The following is a 21,305-nucleotide window of genomic DNA, read 5'->3' as shown; positions in this document are numbered from 1 at the left end:
TCGTTCTTTCATTCTCTCCGCCTTCCCTCGTTCTCGTTCCACGCCGTTTTTTCTCTTTGTTTCTCTCCTCTTTCATTTTCCGCTGGCTTCCTCGCTCGTCGCCCTCCATCGGCTAAATTAAGTCTAATTTTAACGGTAGGATTTTCATTTGGTCGCTTTTCGATTCGAACTTTCCAGTGCAAGATAATGATGCCTTGTACTTTTAATCCTCCGTGACTCGGAGGAAAAAAACTTTCTCAAGTTTCAACACTCATACTGCGGGACTTGGATGTACAGGGAGCAGGAATATTGTTAGTTCACTGTCTGTAAGCATGTAAGCAATGTAAGCATTCTGGGTTATATTTTTGTCCTAAAAAGATCTGATTTTCGAGCGTTAATACAAGGCATCTCGTATCGGTAGATGCCAAAATGTTGAAAAGACATGTGAAATAAATTATATAAATTATAATTAAATTGTATAACTAAAATATAAATTATCTTAAGAATAAATTTGGTCAGTAAACAATACCACATGTTATAAAAAAATAACACTTTTCTTTTCTTATAATGAAGAAAACGTTACTTACGCCACTATCATTCTAACCCACTCAATTGTGTCATGCGAATTCGATCGACACGATCGATGGAGAACTATGATTCCCGGAAAGTATTTTTCCAAATCAAGCAGTACAGTAAATTCTCCCTAATTGACGCTCAGATCGTGCCCAAAAATGGACAATTTGGGAAGAGGAGATAAATGTGAATAATTATAAAAACGAGCCGCAACGCTCGAATAATTGTACCTCCTCTTTTCAAATTGTCCATTTTTTTGTGTACAAACTGAGCGTCGATTAGGGAGAATTTACGTATTCATAAATCCAACAAATTGCTTATCGATGCAGTTCGCGAGTTCACGGCTTCGAAACACTCGGTCCGAAAAGTTGATCGAAAGCGGAAAACGAACGAATCGGAACTTGTAATTTTTCCAGGAAATCGGAAACAATCTCCTCGATTGCTCGACGCTTTTAATTGTCTCCCATGGCAGATTCCCGCCGCCTTCGATCACTCCTGTCCTCCTTTATTTCATTCTCGGCCCGCCGAGACACGGCACCGTGAATTATGACTCCTTCCGCGTTTCTTTCCCGTCGTTGTTTACGTTCTTCCTCGTTCTCTTCTTCTTCTTCTCCGGGTCCATTCACCGTTCCGTTCCACCATCCTTCTTCCTCCTTGGAAGTTAATCTCTTCTCCGCTGTTCTTTTCTTATTTGTCGACCACCTCCGCCAGTTTCCTCGACTTTTAATTCATTGTCCGTCCCGTCCCCGAGGTTCTTTCGTTCGAGCTGCGCCTTTCATTGCTCGATCCACTTTCGATAAGTGTACGATCCGAGGAAAAAAATCGACATAGGGTAGGAGTACCGGTTATGGCCACGTTAAGGATTTATAGAAATTTCAACGCAAATATTCTCGAAGTCTCGTATAGCATAAGAATCTATAAATTTTAATGGATCATTCCTTTAGGAAATGCCTAACATGCCTTTAGGTTTAATATCTAACTTGCAATAGGGTTGCAAAACGATTCAAGAATTATTACGGTACAAAAATAGTGAAATACGCGTTTGCCACGGATTTTTCTTCATTTGCTCTCTGCTTTCTCCGGCTTCATCCGTTTTGCTATTAATTCTATTTGCATTAAATTTTCTTTCTCCACTAATTTCTTTCTTTTTTCTTTTCCAGAGGTTATGCTTAGATCATACGTATTGTAATACTACATGTTACTATTACGTGTCCGCTAGAGACAATATATTTACTAGTTTGGGGTTACGTTGATTGCTAAGAACTGTAAGCAACTTCAAATAAGAAAATATGAATAATAATAGAGAGAAGACTAGAAACGCGGCGCACAGGCCAGAAACGGTACATCTATTCTACGCGCACTTTGTTTCTCCCTTTTTATTCGCTTTCCCTCCGACGATCGTTTGTATCGCGTGGTTGAATAATTCTCGGGCGTTTGTCGCTACGAAATTCGTCGAATTAAGGGGTGGAAGCGCAGCCCGTTCGAAGTTTTTCTGTTGAAGCGGCCCGGCCACGCTTTATTGTTTGCTTTGTCAGAAAAAACCGCATGCACCCTCTCCACTCGAGGAGACAATAAACTCTCGCCCCGGATCTTTCTTCTCTTTATTTCCGAAATCCCACCGGCGTCGCGAGTTTCGTCGGCTCTCGAGCCATTTCCCTAGCTTGGCCCTTTGCTCTTCTTCTTTTCTCCGGGAATACTTGGCCGTTGGTTAAACCGCAGCATCTTCCTAGAAGTTATACTCCCGACCGCGGACGCACACATTGTGCTCCTTTTCCGGCGTGTTTTATCCCGACGCCGCCGGTTTTATCGTCGCGGATTCATTTATCATGTTTAGCTGACCGCCGGATCCCCCCGTAAATAGAAGCTATCCACCTATGAAAGTCCCCGGCCGGCTCGGAACGTTCCATTTTTGAACATAAAGGCAGCCAGCCCGTTCGCTTCCGGGGCTGCGATCTTTTCTTGGAGTCTGTTTCGCCCGTCTTCTTCATCCTTTTCCCCAAGATCCTTGGCAATTCTGCTACCTTTCTTGAATTCGTATCGTTACGACTTTGGCCCGTTGCAATTCTGATATCCGAGAGATTTTGGAATATTCGACCGCTGCATCGTCAGAACCCTTTGAGAATTCTGCGCCTTCGTATCGCCAATACCCTTAGGGCCTTTGTGCTCCCAGAATCCTTTGCTTTTATTTGCAGAATCCTGGGATTTATGTACACCATAAGGTAGGGAGCCCAATTATCGGGATTGTCCCGAATACCGTCGCTTTCGCTTATTTTAACCCTTTCGCTACGGCAGCTCCATCCGCCGGAGTACCGTCGCTCAACGGAGACGAAGATTATTAAAATATAATAATATGTAGAAACTAATAATATAGTTCTGTGTGATATATATAGTTGAAAGCAAGGATCTATACGAAGTTCAACATCGCAATCTTTTTATCATTTTTGCTACAAATTACACACCTCCGTCTTCTGTATACACTTCATTTCGATGCCGCATACATGCGGCGCCCGTACCCACATGTCGTCGAGCGGATGCGCCCGATTTCGCTCGGCGCGAAAGGGTTAACGATGATCGCGATCGTATGACGAAGAATTACAAACGACAGAATTTTAATACAACATATTTTGGTTCATCAACAACTAATTTATTCCCCTGCACTAAAGATCCCGAAACGCGCAATTATTCATCGATATTTTCGTACGGTTCCAATTTGTCTCGGACAATCGTCTTGTTAGATGCCTACGTACGTTAACGAAAGAATTTCCCGGGAATATTTATTCGAACGAACAATTATTAATACAACATATTTTGGTTCATCAACAAACTATTCCCCTGCACAAAAGATCCCGAAACGCGCGACGATTATTCATCGATATTTTCGTACGGTTCCAATTTGTCTCGGACAATCGCCGTGCTAGATGCCTACGTACGTTAACGAAAGAATTTCCCGGGAATATTTATTCGAACGACGACGAGATCGAGTCGGTTCTTGAGAATAAAAGACGAATGATCGCTCCGCAGGGTGTCTCGCCAGCGGGAATTGCGAATAGGCGAGCGAACGCTTCAAATCTCGGCGCTAGGAGGGTATCGCTTATCCCCCGGAATAGCGCGCCATTAATTCGGACACTTTTGCAGTGCATTTGTTCCGCGGCACTCTAGCGAAACTCTCGCGCCATTCGGGACGCGTCTGTTCGACTAAATATATCGCACGGGGCTGTCCGGGATGGGACGTCGTCGCGACGGCGACGCGTGTCAGCTAGTATTCTTCGCTTTCGCGAACCAATGTTCCGCGAGGGTATTCGGAATAGTTTTGTCGAATCGAGTGCCGAGGCCTGTCGTATTCTCAGAACGCAGCAGGCCGTTTCTCTATTCTACCCCCTCGAGCTTCGCTCCTCTTTAAACCTTCGCGCGACAATTTCCAGCCAGCTTCCGGAAAGCTTGCGTATCATTGGACCGCATATCTTAATGCATCGCTGATTGTCAGTGATGTTTACCGGTGGTTACAATTATAATTACAAAGCGATTCAATTGCGTTGTAATTCCTAATTCAGATCGCCATTGAATGATATTACAAAGCAGTTCAATAATATTGTGATACAATTACGTTGTAATTCGTAATTCAGATTGTCGTTGAATTAAATTACAAATCAATTAAATTACATTGTAATTCCTAATTCAGATCGTCATTAAATGATATTACAAAGCAGTTCAATAATATTGTGATACAATTGCACTGTAATTCGTAATTCAGATTGTCGTTGAATTAAATTACAAAGCAATTCAATTACATTGTAATTCCTAATTCAGATCGTCATTAAATGATATTACAAAGCAGTTCAATAATATTGTGATACAATTACACTGTAATTCGTAATTCAGATTGTCGTTGAATTAAATTACAAAGCAATTCAATTACATTGTAATTCGTAATTCAGATCGTCGTTGAATTAGATTACAAAGTAATTAAATTATATTGTGATTCAATTACGTTGTAATTCAATTATATTGTAATTCAATTACATTGTAATTCGCAATTCAGATCGTTATTCAATTAAATTATAAAATAATTGAATTTCAAAGTAATTCAATTATTACTTCTTGTAATGTCGCGGTTCTCCGCGATAGCAAAGGGTTAAACGAATGAAAGATATCTTCCTGAGGACGAAGGGGCCTGTTCGGGCACCCGGCCGGCGACGACCTCGAAGAGGACCGTTTCCGTGGCCATTGTAACTATTTGGCCGAGCATATCCGGGCTTTTAAAACCGCGTGGCTACGGTGGTTGCAGTCGAGCGTACTCTCCACCTGTTACGCGGCGATTAAATATTTCATCCACGTTGGAATTTTCGTTAATAGTTGGATCAACTAGTTTCAACCGAGGCGGCACGAGGGGTAAGGGGGAGTGCCGGCCGCATTATCGTTGGCAGCACACCGGTTCGCATTGTCTTCCGTTCGCCGACGCTTCGATAATATATTATGGAGCGCCTTGCTTTTAAAATTAAATTGCCTCGCCTCGCTGCACCGAAAATTGCTCGACTGTGAATATCGTGAATTATCCTGATGCGGATCACGCCAGTGCCGATGGCTCGCATGTATCATGTTGCGATGCGCGCGCGTTTTATTCGACGCGTTACGAAACCGTTTCGGCCAAAAAATACATGGCCGTTTCCTCTCTCTCTCTCTCTCTCTCTCTCTCTCTCTCTCTCTCTCTCTCTCTCTCTCTCTCCCCCACCTCTCTTTCTTTCCGTATCTCGCACGGAACATGATTTTCTGTTTAGTCGGCGATAGGCTATGGACGGAATTAAATCGAATGGCAGCGCTCCTAAATGGCAACCGCCCATGCTCGGCGGTTTTAAAGCCCAATTAACCGTGGCTATCTTTTCGAGAGCAATATAAATCGAATACTGCTGAAACGTGTTCGAAATTGCTCATCTTTCCAACGCTTATTTCCACTTCTTTCCGCTCCGTTCTGAGCCAATGAATAATTTGTTTGCTATCGATCATTCCATTTGTTTATTTTTTCTATTTATTTATATTATCTATTCGATGTAATCCTTGCCTTTTGGCTTACGATGGCCTCCGGTTTGCAACTTTCTTTTTCTTACATACATCGTATACAGTCTTTCTGACCAAACAAAGCTTGCTCTAATTTCTAATTTCTGAACTATGCTAAGTTGATTTACTATTTTATACTAAATTGCGTCGACTTAAACTAAGTTATTACTATTTTTTCTATAAAACTATGCATAAATCTATTTGATTCTTCTCTTTTTTTTGTATATCTACACTATATCACTGTCTCATTGGTTTTTGTTTCGGTTTTGAGTCTTCAATTTCTTCCTCTTGCCTTTCCTTTTTCCTTCTTCCTCTCTCTCTTTCCTTATTAGCTCAATTCCTACCTCCGTATCGCTCAGGAACTCTTCCGCACTTATCGAACATCTCGTGGCCTCGCACATTTCACTTGTTTATTACTTTATATAGAACTTTATATAGGATACCGAGAGACCGGTGGTTACAATTGGGGCGAGACACGCCAATTTCCACGAATGCAAATTGTCTCGCGAATTCGTGGCACGGTTTACTCCGGAGCCGGGCGCGGAGGGACCGGGGGGGCCTCGATGGCTCGAAGCCGGTCGAATCTTTCTAGCGATAAGTCACACCGTTTGTCAGCGGGTTCGACAGCACAATTATCGTCGCGGCGTTAAATCACGTGCTGCTTACGTTGGCAGTAGTCGCGCCAACGCGTGCGTAGACGCGTCAGGTTCGCGCGGACGTATTCGCGGCAGCGGGGCCCAGCTATTGCCAAAAGATAAATCAATAGCGGCGATGATGCCACCGAGAGAAGGCGGAGGAGGGAAGCAGGGAGAGAGAGAGAGAGAGAGAGAGAGAGGAAGAGAGAGAGCCTAGACAGCTCCAGCTGCGGCTTATTTCGAGCCTTAGCTCCGCGGATGCACGGCCGGAGCCGCATTCTCTCCGTCCCCCACGCGTTTTCCCGCGGACGCGAACACCGAAAAACCGGCGCGGCGGCGCGCAGAGCGGGCCGAGGAAGATCTAGACGTAGCTAGATAGAGCAAGAAAGGTCTGGAGGGATCTAGAGGCTGGGAACGGAGACAACGAGAGAGGCCGGAGGAGATTTAGAGAGAATGGGAGGCGTCTGAAGACGTCTAGCACGAACAAAAGAGATCCGCTGGAGAGAGAGAGAGGGAGAGAAAGGAAGCTCGGATCTAGAGGGAACGAGAGAGATCTATGACGGGTCGAAGCGAGCGAGGCAGATTTGCGAGGATCCGCGACGAGCTTCTTTCGCTGAGATTTGGAGGAGGCGTGAATGAAGGAGGCATAAAACGAAGCGAGCAGAAATTTTCTTGGTGGAAGGAAGAGATCCGCTGTGATCCGGATAGAGCTGCAGAGATCTGGAGAAACTAGTAGGACCGTTCTACCACGGTATGGCAGGGAGTAAAGACGATCTACGAGGGTTTGACGGGTTACAGATGCGCGGAGAAAGCGCGACAGGTGCTCGTCGTAGCTCGGTTAATCATTGTGCAAGTAGATATAGGCGGTGATTGCACCGTAGAGCGTCGCACCATTAGAATTCTGGGGCCACCAAACCACGCCCACTTGTAATCATTTGCACGAAGAGGTGTCAGAAAGACGCAAGGGCACAGAAACAGTTGATCCAAGCGACGAAAAAGAGAAAAAAATTTGTTTGATAAGACGAAGGATGATATGCAGAAATGTAGAGAGAACAATGTTGCTGTACGGAGTTGTTCCGTGTAGAAGATACCACTGTTCCGCAAAGCCGACGAGGGAGCTAAATAGACGCGCGGATGCCTAGGAGGCGATCGAAATAGAGGCGTTATTGTTTTACTATGGTTCAAAGAGATGGAAAGGTCCATAAACGTCCGGTGAGGACAAGAACGTTCCGTGTACGTGCAAAGGAAGCAGACGGATCGTTCGAGGAGATCAAGGAAGATGCCGTAGACAGGTGAAGAGAACTACCGAGGTCTATAAAGATCTAGGAAGAGGAGAGGGGAGCCAGAAAGCGCAAGAGATACCTAAAACCCCGGCAGACCCAGCGACGGCGGTGAACCGGAGCCGCACGTGCTAAAACCCGAAGAAATAGATTATTTATTGGCCCGTAAACTTCGGCGTAGCCCGCGGCTGGCCTTGTTACAGGCGACGCCGGCACAACAATAAATAAAACAACTTTATTGCGGTACCAGGAACGTTAACGAATTGTTAACGAACCGGAAAATCATGCCCGGGACCGCTGTGATCGGTCGGCCATTTATTAATTTCCCGAATTTATATTACGAGCTCGTCAGTCCGTAATACTGCTCGCTAGAGTATTTCTCCGTTGGCATCGCTTATTTTATTCCCCACCAATTTATGCCGCAACCAACTGACAATCGAAATTGGAGCAGTCGGACTTTATGGCGGCTTCATGCTCTCATGGCGATGCGATTTTTCGCTATTCTGTAAACTAAATCCGGCAGAGTTTACGATTACTCGTAACCGATTTTGTTTAAAAACCTAAAAATATTCCGGGACGCTTGTTGCTCTTACCAATTCAACGTGCAAGAGGGGACTCGTCGAAATCCGAGGGAATTGGTACAGAAAAGCCGGGACTTTGAAGCAGCAAAGTCCGCGGGACCGGATCCAGTCGAGACACAGTTGCGCATCGGAGGAGGAAAAAGAGTCGTAATTGGAAATTGGCCCGGTCGATCGGGTGCTAGGTAATATCGTCGCGACTGGGCTACTTCGTTAACCGATCTGAGTCACGGTGACGGCGAACAAGCCACCTTGATGGTGACGGAGTGAAAATTGGGCAGACGTCGTTATTCACTGCAGTGCGGCTCGCGGGAACATTTTCATTTAGCCACTTTCCACTGCCTTGGCAGGCTAGACGTTAATTACGTAACGAATTGCGGTCTATATTATTCCTTCTGGTAGCTTGGCAAGGTTTTATCGCTACTCAAGGTCGGTGGGCGGGTCCTCGTTTCTTCTACCACGCCCCCGACTCGCTGACTCCGCCCACTTATAGAAAAACGGAGTAATTTTATGACAGAAAGCACACAGTCGTTGCAGGAACCACACCTCCAACTCGTTGGCTCCACCCACTTATAGAAAAACGGAGTGATTTTATGATGGAACGCACAGTTGTTACAGAAACCACGCCTCCGACGCGTTGGCTCCGCCCATTTGCAGAAAATCGGGGCAATTAGGTGATAAAAAGCACGTGGTCGGTTAGTTTGTTACTGTGTGGAGTTATGTACAGGGTTATATGCTTTTTCTGGTTATTGTAGAAATTAAAAAACTTGTCTCGTTCAGAGATTTGTTGGTAATTTGGCCGAACAAAGGAGAAGAACAAATGTAAAAATTCTTTTCCTCGTCGCCAAATGTTGGAAAAAGATTTGTATTGTTTATACAATTTTCTGTCTAATTGAATTATAGGAATTTGACAAAAGGGTTCTCGTACTCTGACACAACTATGTTGAATGGTCTGTATCGTTTCGGAATGCATAAACAAAATGAAACGGCGGATTTTGCGAGCGCGCCCCACATACCAAGACGGCTAAGCTGTCGTCCCTGTAATCCGGCCAGAAAGAATCGATTCTACCGTCCCCTAACGCGCGGACCAGCCCCCATAAAAACAATTATTGATGTTACTGTTCTGTCGGAATTGTACCGGCGGGAAATTTATTTGTCGTACCGTCGACGCCGGCGTAACGTATGAATGAACGTCGACGATCTCAATGAATTGCGACGCGTTCGTCCCTGAAATATCGTAGAACTCGCTGCGATCGTAGCAATTCTCGAGACTCGCGAGATTTCGACCGGTTCGCAAAAATTCTCGCGATAAACGAAAATGACATAATCCAAAGTTTCTAGTGGCTCGACGAGGATTCAGGACCGAACGGTGAAAATTGAATTCGGTTTTATCGGCGGGTCGATCGATCGTCGTGTTGTTTCAATTTTTTAAATGCCCGCACGACGGTTCCCTTTGCCACGGAGCCCCTCAATTATCCGCGAGTAAATATTTCTGAAAGCCTGGTCGGCGGATCCGCGTCCATTACCCGGCGCTCTCTATCGCGAAATAGAGAAAAAAAAGCGAATCAAAAAAAAAAGGAAACGGTCAGGCAGCTTTTTGGTTGATGTATTCGCGTCGGGCACGCCGCGCCGCGCCGAGCCACGCCGGTCCCGCGATAAGGACGACCGCGTCCGGTTTTATCCGTTTGTGTATCGGCCGTACAATTACCACTGATTTATTGTGAGTTTTCACCGCATGAATAATTCACGCGTTAAATAATTCATAAGTCGCACTTGGCGTGCCGTGTAAAAGGTAACTAATTCAAAAATAGAATCGCAAATGGACCGTCGCGGAAAGGTGGGTGGACCCCGCGGGGGCGTAGGAGGAGCTGGCGGGACGGAACGGTGTAAAAGCGACTCGTAATTAAAGTTAATTACGGCCAAAAGCACGTCCGCGAGCTCCGGCAATAAAAGCGCGGGTGTAAAACACCGGATTACAGACGGTGCCGACCGATGCTCGCACGTTCGAACGACTTCCGATGCCGGGGCAAGCTCTGCGGGCCGCCCCCGAGTCCATTTCTCTTTATCTGTCCGGTCAATTTCTGCGAAATTTGCATTTAGACGAGAGATTAATGGATTACCGCTCGAAAAATATTCGTGTCGATTCTTGTCGGACGGTAACGTATCGGGAGGCGTGGCCCGGAGCTCCTGTGGGCGTGACGAGCCGTTTGACGGGCGTGGCGGAGTCGCTTGATGGGAGTGGCTTGTCCAGAATTGAAAATAATAAGAGAACAATGATGATTGTACTCGACGTGGGACCGATTACTGAGGTATCTAACAAGAAAATTAGCTATTTCAAATGATAGTAATTCGATTAGGATCAATGTGGGATCAGTTTAAGAAAAAAGTCATAATTTTCGCTTCGAAACACTTTTATTACCAATAGATACATGTTTTAAAAAAAGTAAAATATCTATTCTTTTACAATCTACTGGAAAATACAGAAAGAAAATTCCGCTTTTTCGTAATAAAGAAAGAACTAATAATAAAGAAAAAAGTATGCAAATTCACAGATTTGAAAAATGAATTCATAATGTAGGTCCTAGTTTGGCTTTTTCAAGAGGTTTCTTTTCTTTCACCTTCTCTCTCCCACGTTGGGCATTTCAAATATGTTTTTTCAGCGCAAATTGAATGCGCTATACAATGGTATTCGTGCAAATAATTATACACTTACCATTTTTAAGATATTTGTAATATAATTAAACTGCTGCAAAAACTGTGTCTCGTATTAGGAGAGATCCTCGCATGTATTAAGCAACTTTACCGTACCACCTTCGGGTCGCTGAAAGGACCGGCTGCTCCTCAATCTTACAACTTTCTCGCGGCTGGTCGAGCAAGGCAACAGTCCAGATTTGGCCGGTACGCGTAATCATGTCCCAGTAAAGATTTTAATGCGGCAATCGAAGCAATATCTAATCGGTACGAGCGACGGTCGCGAATCAATCATCGTGCCTCGAATACCGGCCCGAGAATTGGATCCGTTAACGGGAACGCGGGAAAAATGTCGCAACTCCGTGTGGCGTGATCCGCTTCGGGACGCGAATATATATGTAGGTGCTTGATTTGGCGCGTGGCGACGACGAACCGCGGGAAAAAGTGGCCCCTGGCCATTTCCTGGACATGACACGGGCAACGATTTGCGCGCGAACCGTTCACGACCGCATGCTGCTCATTTATAATACGTTTATACGCACACAGAGACCGCCGTTGCCTCGAACTGGATTCGCAGCGACCTTTCTGGACTCAGAAATACAGCGTCCTCTAAAATCGCTTTTGGGTCTGTTCTTGAAATTTTGCGAGCAAGCGTTTTATGATCAAGTTTGTGTTAGATCTTGCGTGTATTTCGAATAAATAAGGAATTATTTATTCCTTAGAGTAGAGCGGACCGCGGATTTTATGCATTTATGACAAAAATAAACAGGTTGAACACAAAACTGTGCAGACATTCGAAGAATTTCGGGATATTCTCACATTGTTCTCGATTTATTACAGTTATTAAAAGAGAAAACACATTTTCAGGTAAATTATATCTTTCATTTCACATAACGATCCGCGGTCATAACTATAAAAACTACCCGCGAGGCTCCAATAATCGTATCTCCTCTTCCCAAGTCGTCCATTTTCATTCCCAAGCTGAGGGACAATGTGGGAGAAATTACCGTATCGTCATGAATTGCTGCATACGACTAGAGGAAACATGAAAATGTGTATCCGTTTTCCCAGTTCGCTCGGCCCGCAACAGAAGGGATGAAATTTTTTCGTAAAATCCGCGAGCAAATGTTCGCTAATTAGCTTCCATCCGCAATAACGAGTTCGGTGAAAAATGTTCGGTCGCCGTAACAATGGCGAGCCGAAAACCCGCGAGTTTTGTATACACCTAACTCTGTGTAACGATTTTTATTTCGATTCCCCGCGAGATTTATATATCGGGTTTCAAGAGCGAGCAGGATATATTCGCGATTCGATTGTTCGAATGCCGCGCACCGACAGAAAGGAGCCGCGGCATGCGACGCGGATGGAAATAGACTCCGGCCGTTTCCAAAGTCGGAGTCCAGAGATCGGACAGGATTTTACGAGGTGCATCTCGAATAATTTGGCACCGGGTACGTGTCACTGCGTACTATGTAAAACAACGTAAAAGCTAATTTATGAACAAGTAGCGGTGGACCGTGTATTTTCGGGGGAGCGAGTGCGCGCTTCCCCGTCGCGTCGTCGTCGCGCGTCGCCCCGCGCCGCGCCGTTGCGGTTTACTTTCTGATGTTCCGAACCGTCAGTTCGGATCAAAGTGCTGCTAGTTCATAAACGTCCGGGGAAGCGTGAAAATTCATATAAATAGCCCGCGGGCGCCGGATCCTTTTCGGCCTCGTCGATGTTCAAGTGTAAACACGTCTCCGATGTGGCGAAACCCTTCCGTCGAGGTCCTTCCGATTGGTGAAAACTTCCGGTTCGTCTCGGATTCGCAGACATTCGAATGCGATCCAACCTTCCATTGGCGATGACGGCGATGACGGTGGAATTCTATCGATATTTCGTATCGTATATATCGCATATTTCTAGTAATAAGCCGTTAGGTATGAATGTTCTCCCGTTTCTTGAAGTCGAAATCAAGTTCCTTCTTTTTCGAAGAAATTATTGCGATCGAAAAAGTTCTAATCGTTGCAATTGTAAAGAAAATGGTACGACAAGGAGTTAATGTCCACTGTAAATCGAGTAATATGGGGGGGGGGGGCAAAGTTAGCCCAGAAAAGTTTGAAGATGGATATAAAACGTTTTCTCTCTCGGTAAAAGAATACTGAAATAAATTTCATTTATAGCGGAATATATTCTCAATATAATTCCAAAGCATCGCATTTGTAAATAACTTTAAAGTAGTCCTAAAACTGGGTATAAACAAACGAAAACATTAGCATCGTTCTACCTCAAACGGAGATCCACGGTGCCGATCGTATAGATGTTCGCGTCTCGATTTATATTATTTCGTATTATTTCGATCGCGGATAAGATCTCGATCCAAGGAAAATACGAGCTGTCTGTTCCAGCGGAATTCGAACGGCGATCGTGCATCCGCGGCGGCCTCCAGGCCATACGTGATTTATCACCGCGCTTAAAAATACCGAGAAGCAGGCCGGCCGCGAATCGTTCGACGGAGGAGACGCGTACCAGGGTCCCGTTAAGTACGTCGATCCGCTGTTGTACCGCGACGAGGGCGAAAGAATCTTCCATTAGGCACAAAATAGACCGCAGGGTGTACCTTTGTCGGGAGCTGCGCCGCGCTGCGACGGTTTATAATTATCACCGGCCGCTGCGTTAGGCTCGAACCTCTCGCTTTCGTGCGACGGGCAGGCTCTCTTAGACGATTTTCGCTATTATACAATCGCCGATGCTTGTGTCCGATTGGATCTTATTCGTCAATTGTTTCTAAACATCTGCTTTTTCTGTTGGTTTTTTAATTAACCCTCAACTGGTGTTATCGAAGATTTCACGTCGCAGATTCTTCAGTTCTGAAGCTGATCAGCTTCGAATTCTGATCTATAGTAGAACTACATTTTGATGAACTCGACGGTAAACAATCACTTTGTAGAATCGGGTAGGTTCATGTAATGGGAGTCCGTTGATTATCTTTAGCTACTTGTAACTTTTCGTACAAATAATCAGAGTTCGCGCTCGGATAAATGGATTTAAACGAACAGTTGTTTCTGTAGGAAGGAAGCGATTGTTTTGTGCTGAGTATTTGTTAATAAGATACATACATGTAAGTTAATTGATAAGTATATTCACGGTAATAACGTAGATTTGATGTATTCCTTTATACTGTCTCTTTCTCTCTCTCTCTCTCTCTCTCTCTCTCTCTCTCTCTCTCTTTCTCTCGTAATCGTAAAAAATGTAAATATTTACATTTCTTATTACTGTTGAACGTAAGTTTTCTCATTAATCTCAGGAACGTAATATTGCAAGATGTGAAATAAAGACTACTTGAAGCTTGTCCTGCGACAAGTACGGAAGTGATAAGAAAGTGCATCGATGCAAACGAACATCGCTTCGAGCATCCTTTACGACGTAAGTCTTACTGTTTAAACCTGTTATTCGTTATCGATTGACCTTGTGCTATAGGTCGTTGAAATCGTCTAAATACCCGCTACTTCATTAGAAATAGAAAAGAATAGCATGCAATTTAAAAAAATGAACGTAACCCTAAAATCTTCAAAATTCCTCTACCCGAACAAAAATGATTACCGTTACATTGCGACCTCCTTCAAACCATACAACTTTTATTAACAAAGTTTTTCCGTATCCCAAAAAATAACTGAGATACTCAAGGTGATCAAAGTTATTGCCGCAGCTTGTGTAAGGACATTGCACAGTCATCTGAATTAACAATTTAAATTGCTCAAGTCGTGTTCGGTAGCGGTAACTATAAAAATGATCCGCGAGACTCGAATAACCCTCTTTTCAAATTGTCCATTCTTGTTTACAAGCTGAGGCACAATTTGAAAGAATTTACCGTAATCGGCTCTTTCATCCTGAAAGCAACAGAAACCGGAGCGAGCACGATTTTCTGGAATAGCCCGACAAGTCCAAACAAGCTCGGCACGCGCGGAAAATATGAAAAGCCGTGGGAAGATTGAATCTCTATTTTCGAGAAACCAAGAATATCGTCGCTTCTTGATCTTTCTTGATTCATTCGGATGTCCCGATGGGTGAAAAGCGTCAGGCGACCCGTAAATCAAGTAGTCACCGAGCCAGCGAGAGAGCGTGGGCGATGCAGCCTCATGTCGAGGAGGATCGCGTTGGCGCTCGTGAGATGGATGCAACCTTTGCCATCGCTCGCCTTTCGATTTTCGATTGAACGAGGAAAGCCGGGGAGCTCGCGTTAAAGAACCGCGGGCCCGATTCGAGGGAAACGGGAGGTTTGAAAAAGGTCAGGGAACAATGGGAGCAATCCGAGCGGGAACCGAACGGCGTCGCTACTTATTTTCGTGTTTCACGAGCCGTCGAAGTTTCCCTGGTTCTGGAGACGGGTGGAGGGACGCCGAACGCGTCGGCTCTCGGTCACAGTTGGAAAGATAATCGGATTAGCGAATTTCAACGGCACTTCGGATCCAGATATTGCGTTTCGAGGTCGCGTAATATTCCGGCCGAGCTATTACCATCGCCGGGAACCGTTCGCCGCGTGTAAATGGAGACTGAGCTTGCTCTCTCGCGTTTCCGATTTCCCGCCCGCGAAAAACTCGCGTAATAATCGACAATCAACTTTTACTGGCTCGATACGATCTTAAGGAAAACCGGGACCGTTACTTTTGCAGCCCGCCAGCGAATAAATGTCCGCCAACTTTGCTAACGTTACCGCGGCCGCTACGTTCGTGGCCTTTCGTCGCGCATTTTTATGTGCCGATTACATTTCGCTCGGAACTCGAGCGTGGCAAGATAAATAAGCCGAAATTTGATTGAATTTAATTCATTTATATACGCGGGTAAAAACCTATTTTTTTTAATAATGAAAGATTTTCACAGAATATTACAATGCTAATGTTAATATAATACAGAATCTGCGAATCAGGGGTTTAGGTGAACAGTTTACTCGTTTCGAATTTTGTGTCTAATTTGTCGCAATTGTCGTTAACAATTTGAAGTGTCCTGGGAAGGGTCGCATTAAATCTCGATGAGTAAAATAAGGTCCTAGACGGCAGTGTGTTGACCTAGCAAATCGAGAAGAAGCATTAAAGTTGACAAGGTTATGCCAAGGTTAAGTTGTCAGTTCAGTGGCATTGTAATTCGTAATTCAAATCTTCATTCCATTCAGTTCTGATGTAATTCGTAATTGTAATTTGGAGTACAATTATAAAATGATAAGTAATTGAATTACATTACCTACGAATTACCATGTAATTGAATAACGTTAATTACAAATTACGATGCAATTGAATTGCATCAATTACGAATTACGATGTAATCGAATTGCATCAATTACGAATTACGATGTAATCGTATTGGCACAACTCTGGCTGAGATACATTCGTCGATTCGTCGTGAAAAGGCTACTATAATACGAACGAATTTTTCTGCCAAAACACTGCTCCTGGCAATCTTCGAATATTCTTTTTTAAATCTGCAAATAATCCTGCAGCTGTACAACAGCATGTTAACTATGATATAATTTTATAATTATAAAATAACGTTATTTCATAGCTAAAAACAAAAGCTGATTTTCGACGTTCGCCTCTGTTAGACGCAAAGATTCGTCCTGGCGACAGTCGGATCAGTACACAGCATCCTTGTAGTCCACGGTCTCTCGCAACATCTTATTAAGTTTCCCTTTGTCGAATTTGTTGAGGACAACATCTCAGTTTTATTTGACCCACATAGACCTCATTAGTGTCGTGTTTCGTGTCACGGAAGCCGTCACTGCCGCGCTTGACAAGCCCGGGGTCGTCAGGATTAATTCTGACAACATGAAAGGTCATTAGTATTCGGTGCCCCGGCGTCGGGGATTGTCTAATACCCGAAGGCCGGTACCGTTGATTTCCAACATCTGGTGGGTTCTAAAGTGTTTTTGTTGTTGAAAATCGATCGGGCTCGATTTAGAGGCTTGCTTGTACCCAAATCGCTGCACATGCGAGCTACACACATGTCTCTCCGATTTTTAATCTGTTAAACTTTGACTGCAATAATTCCTTATAAAGAAATTGACACACTATTTATTTAATCTATTAATTTAGATAATTCTGATTTAATTATCCATTAATTTGATTTATCAGTTTCTATCACTATATTTCTTTCTCGGCGTACTAGTTCGTCTAGAAATATGCGAATATTTAAACGAATTGTCAGAAATTCGATGAATAATATTTAATGCACGGTCGACTTCGACGGCAGACTGTGGTTCGTGACGGAGGTAAAATTTGAGTCGGTACGTACTATCGAGGACACGCGAGTCCGCTGCAGGTTTAAAAGCCGGCGGGGTTGTTTCGAGCCGGTCAATCGTTCGCGGAGTCGTTCGACGATAAATCCTGTCTTATCGGCCGGTACACGCGGAATGCCCGTGTCCCCGTCGCGATTTCCCTTCCCGATAATGCCGGGAAAACGATCGGCTGTTAACCGTGCGCCGCGACTCGCGAAGTAGGGAATCGGGGCGAAAGTACTGATAAAATACGTTGCCGCGTTCTGTATCGGGCTTCCCGAAACGGCCCGCGGAATTGAAAAACCCGACGCGTGATGAACACCCCGGCCTCGATTTATTTATCGTCTTGTATACCCGCGATTCCTGCTCGAGAATTTCGACCTATTTCCCTTTCATCGGCCCGCGGTACACCCTCTCCGCGTCGATAAAAAAATACACGATCCCCCACTTCGTCGTGATTTTTTTCACCGAATTTTCACCGAATTTATTTGTCCGCGTTGACGAAAGATTCATTTCAGTTTCGTACACCGTGCAGAACGTGGATCATTTCTCGTTGACGATCAAGGAAGGGCGTTCAGACGAAAAGCAACTGCCAGTAATTTTCCAGATCAAATTTGGAAAATACGCATTTTCATAGCATTTCGTACGCTGATTCGAATATTATGTCGAATTATGTTATTGTTTTGTCAACTTTTTTTAAATAGTAAGAAAATCTTTCTTTTTATGAGAAAAATATCCGATTGAAGAATCCATAACCAATTCTTTTCTACATCGTGTGCAAAAACTGTAGTAAAAATGTCAGCTCGAAAATTTGATTACTATTCGAGTTATTTCAATTTTAGTAATATGTAACGGAAAAGGTGTAAAGCGAAGATGATTTTATAAAATCGCGGCACCCACAGCAAAAATTAATATACAATACAATTATACAATTTTAGTGATAATTATTGGCAGTACAATCGTATATACAGGGTGTTCCACAATTATTTTAACAGCCGAAAATGAGGGGTAGCTGAGGTCATTTGAAGTAACTTTTTCCTTTGCGAAAATGCGATCTGCGGCTTTGTTTACGAGTTATTAAAGGAAAACACTGACCAATGAGAGATGACGGCGCGAAGTTCGAGAACCCGCAGTAAGAGGCTTTGACAGATGGTCGGGACAGACTCGAGCCGCGTTCGAAGTATTGAACAAATCACGAAGCGAGAACTCTCCGGATTTTTTTTTACTACGTAACAGTGATATTTTTAAGAAAAACGCTGTTCACCTTTACTTTAGAACGTCTGAAGAATATTTACTAATTTTTCGGACCCGAAATAGTAAGTAATTTAAGCGTGACGGCCGTTTTAATTTTCTAGTGTGCATGACACCTTGTGTGTAACATATGAAATTTTTAAGCAAAGTGTACAGTGAAGATTTACAAAGTACGTAAATGATATTTTAATTTAAATAATTCCGTGTCCGAACACAGTTCAACGAATGATTCGCAAAGCTAATTTAATAAATAATAATCGTGTTAAAGGACGTAAGGGATATGTTTGTTAGAGAAATATGAAGAATATTATCAATAACCTTGACATAACCTTGACAAAACCTTGACATAACCTTGATACGTCAAGGTCATGTCAAGGTCATGTCAAGGTTATGTCAAGATCAACATATGAAATTTTTAAGCAAAGTGTACAGTGAAGATTAACAAAGTACGTAAATGATATATTAATTTAAATAATTCCGTGTCCGAACACAGTTCAACGAATGATTCGCAAAGCTAATTTAATAAATAATAATCGTGTTAAAGGACGTAAGGGATATGTTTGTTAGAGAAATATGAAGAATATTATCAATAACCTTGACATAACCTTGACAAAACCTTGATATGTCAAGGTTATGTCAAGGTCACTGTACGCCTTCACTGTACACCTTGCTTAAAAATTTCATGTTACACGCAAGGTGTCATGCCCACTAGAAAATTAAAACGGCCGTCACGCTTAAATTACTTACTATTTCGGGCCCGAAAAATTAGTAAATATTCTTCAGACGTTCTAAAGTAAAGGTGAACAGAGTTTTTCTTAAAAATATCACTGTTACGTAGTAAAAAAAAATCCGGAAAGTTCTCGCTTCGTGATTTGTTCAATACTTCGAACGCGGCTCGAGTCCGTCCCGACTATCTGTCAAAGCCTCGTGCTGCGGGCTCTCGAACTTCGCGCCGTCACCTCTCATTGGTCAGTGTTTTCCGTTAATAACTCGTAAACAAAGCCGCAGATCGCGTTTTCGCAAAGGAAAAAGTTACTTCAAATGACCTCAGCTACCCCTCATTTTCGGCTGTTAAAATAATTGTGAAACACCCTGTATAACTGTAAGAGCGGAGCAAAAATCTATTCTGTATTCGAATACATTTTTATCCAGATCAATTTTTACTCGATTTTATTCGATGGTGTCGAATATAATTTTATTCCTTAGTCTTCACCTGTTATCGCAATTTATAACAGTCTCGGGCGACTGCAATTTAAAACAGAAGAGAGATCGAAAGACTTAAAAAATCACAATGTCTTATTTTTAATCTATTAAAGTGATCCACGAAAGAATGAATTTTTGGTTCCTGCTTCCAGCGACCAATGCAAACGATTTTCATTTCGCACAAAATTCCGCAGACTAGCGATCACTGTGGGACAACTTCGCAGCTTCGAAATGATCCTCGTTCGATCCTAGACGATCGGAACGATCGTAGATTGTTGGGAGACAAAAAGGTCCGACTATTTGTCAATAGTAACACACTTGAAACCTTTCACGTTTCAAGCTGGAAGATCAAGCGAAGACCGTCGACCACTAAATCTCGGCACAAAGAAACGCGACACATCACTGACGAGCGAGCACGAGCGAGCACGAGCGAGCACGAGCGAGTACGAGCGAGCACGAACGAGCATAAACGAGCATAAACGGTCCTCGCGAAGCCTCTGAACCGGTGTGTTCTTCGGTTCCGTTTGTCTTCGAGCAGACATTGTTCCGTCTAGGCGGCATTCCGCGGGAAAGCCGCGTGATTTCTGAAAACAAGCCGTCGTCGGAATGGAAGGGAATGATTCTGCGTTGTTCTCAGATAGAGAGTGAGAGAGAGAGAGAGAGAGAGGGAGAGAGAGAGAGAGAGAGAGAGAGAGAGAGAGAGAGAGAGAGAGAAGTGAGAGAGACAGAGGGAAAGTGATGCGGGGGTGAGCCGCGCGGCTGCAATTAATCCGGGGCCGGGAGTCCGGGACGCCTTGACGCGGGACGTTGCAGCTGCGACGAAAATAATTGCCCGATATTGTGTCCCCGCCGATACATTGTTCCCCTGCTCGTTGACGTCATTATTCGCCGGGATATGCGCGGCTGCCTTTGTTGCGTCGGCGTAATCGGGGCTCGATGCGTTCTCTCGCCGGCGGAACCCAATTTTAGAACCACCCTCTTTCGCGCTTTTTCAAACGCGATCGATCGACCGCACGCGGAAACCGTTTCGTCGCGGGAAACGGCCGACACCGGCACCTTCAGCCTGGACAATGCCCCGGCACACCGGTCTCACCTTTTTCTATTCACCGGATAATCCCTCGAACACCAATTTACATAATTTGTTTGGCCTCGTTCGCGGACGACAGAAAATCAACCCCTAACTTTGCATGTCGTTTCTTCTCGGTGACTCTGCAACGTATTCGAGGCGAACGAGAGCCAGGTGGTAGCTGTACTTTTCCTTTACGTCGAGGAATTTTTTTCCAAAATTTTAGATCGCCTGGAAAGATTAGGAAACAAAAAATTCGTTCGTTATTATTGGACTGCGGGGATTGCATGCGATTATAATAAAAATGGACAGGCCAACATTTCGAACAATGTAAATATTAAAAGAATGCACGGTCATCTTTGTATTAGTTTCTTTAGTTTTACTTTGCACGAAAGAGAGAACGAGATTTTTATGTCACTCATAAAATCGATGGAAATTTCGAAAGAAAAGATGGAAGCGTCATTTTGCATGTAGAGCTGCAGTCTGTCAACGACGATTGAAATCGAGAAAATATCCAGTGTATCGACGAATTGAATCCCGAGACTACCGAATTCCCGAAATTCCGACTATTTCGTGAAGATTGGAGATCCGGTTGGAACGCTTCCAATGAGTTTAAAAGATATTAGGGGCTTTATCGCGGTGCTCGTGAACGATCTCGACGAATTTATCGGGCCTTGATCGAGAATCGAGTTACTATTGTAGGAGAACGGCTGGAGGCAGGAGAATGCACCTGCTGCTTCCTTTCGAGAA

The 21,305-nt window shown here is 43.9% G+C and overlaps 1 protein-coding gene and 1 long non-coding RNA gene across 4 annotated transcripts in view; one reads left to right on the top strand and one right to left on the bottom strand.

Annotated features, from left to right (window-relative positions):
- Positions 1-21,305, top strand: part of LOC117225367 (pseudouridylate synthase RPUSD2) — a 284,921-nt gene that overhangs the window by 3,828 nt on the left and 259,788 nt on the right. The gene's annotated exons all lie outside the window — the stretch shown is intronic.
- LOC117225375 (uncharacterized) lies at positions 15,577-20,074 on the bottom strand. Of its 2 annotated transcripts, XR_013032783.1 has the most exons (3): positions 19,500-20,074; positions 16,651-16,808; positions 15,577-16,578 (listed from the first exon to the last, which is right to left on the bottom strand). It is a non-coding gene; the product is annotated as an uncharacterized LOC117225375 (long non-coding RNA). The 2 variants fall into 2 exon arrangements; XR_013032782.1 differs by lacking the exon at positions 19,500-20,074 and having other exon boundaries at positions 16,651-18,085.

Source organism: Megalopta genalis, chromosome 2 (assembly GCF_051020955.1).
Source record: "Megalopta genalis isolate 19385.01 chromosome 2, iyMegGena1_principal, whole genome shotgun sequence".
Lineage (NCBI taxonomy): Eukaryota > Metazoa > Arthropoda > Insecta > Hymenoptera > Halictidae > Megalopta > Megalopta genalis.
This window is presented reverse-complemented; position numbering and strand designations above follow the sequence as displayed.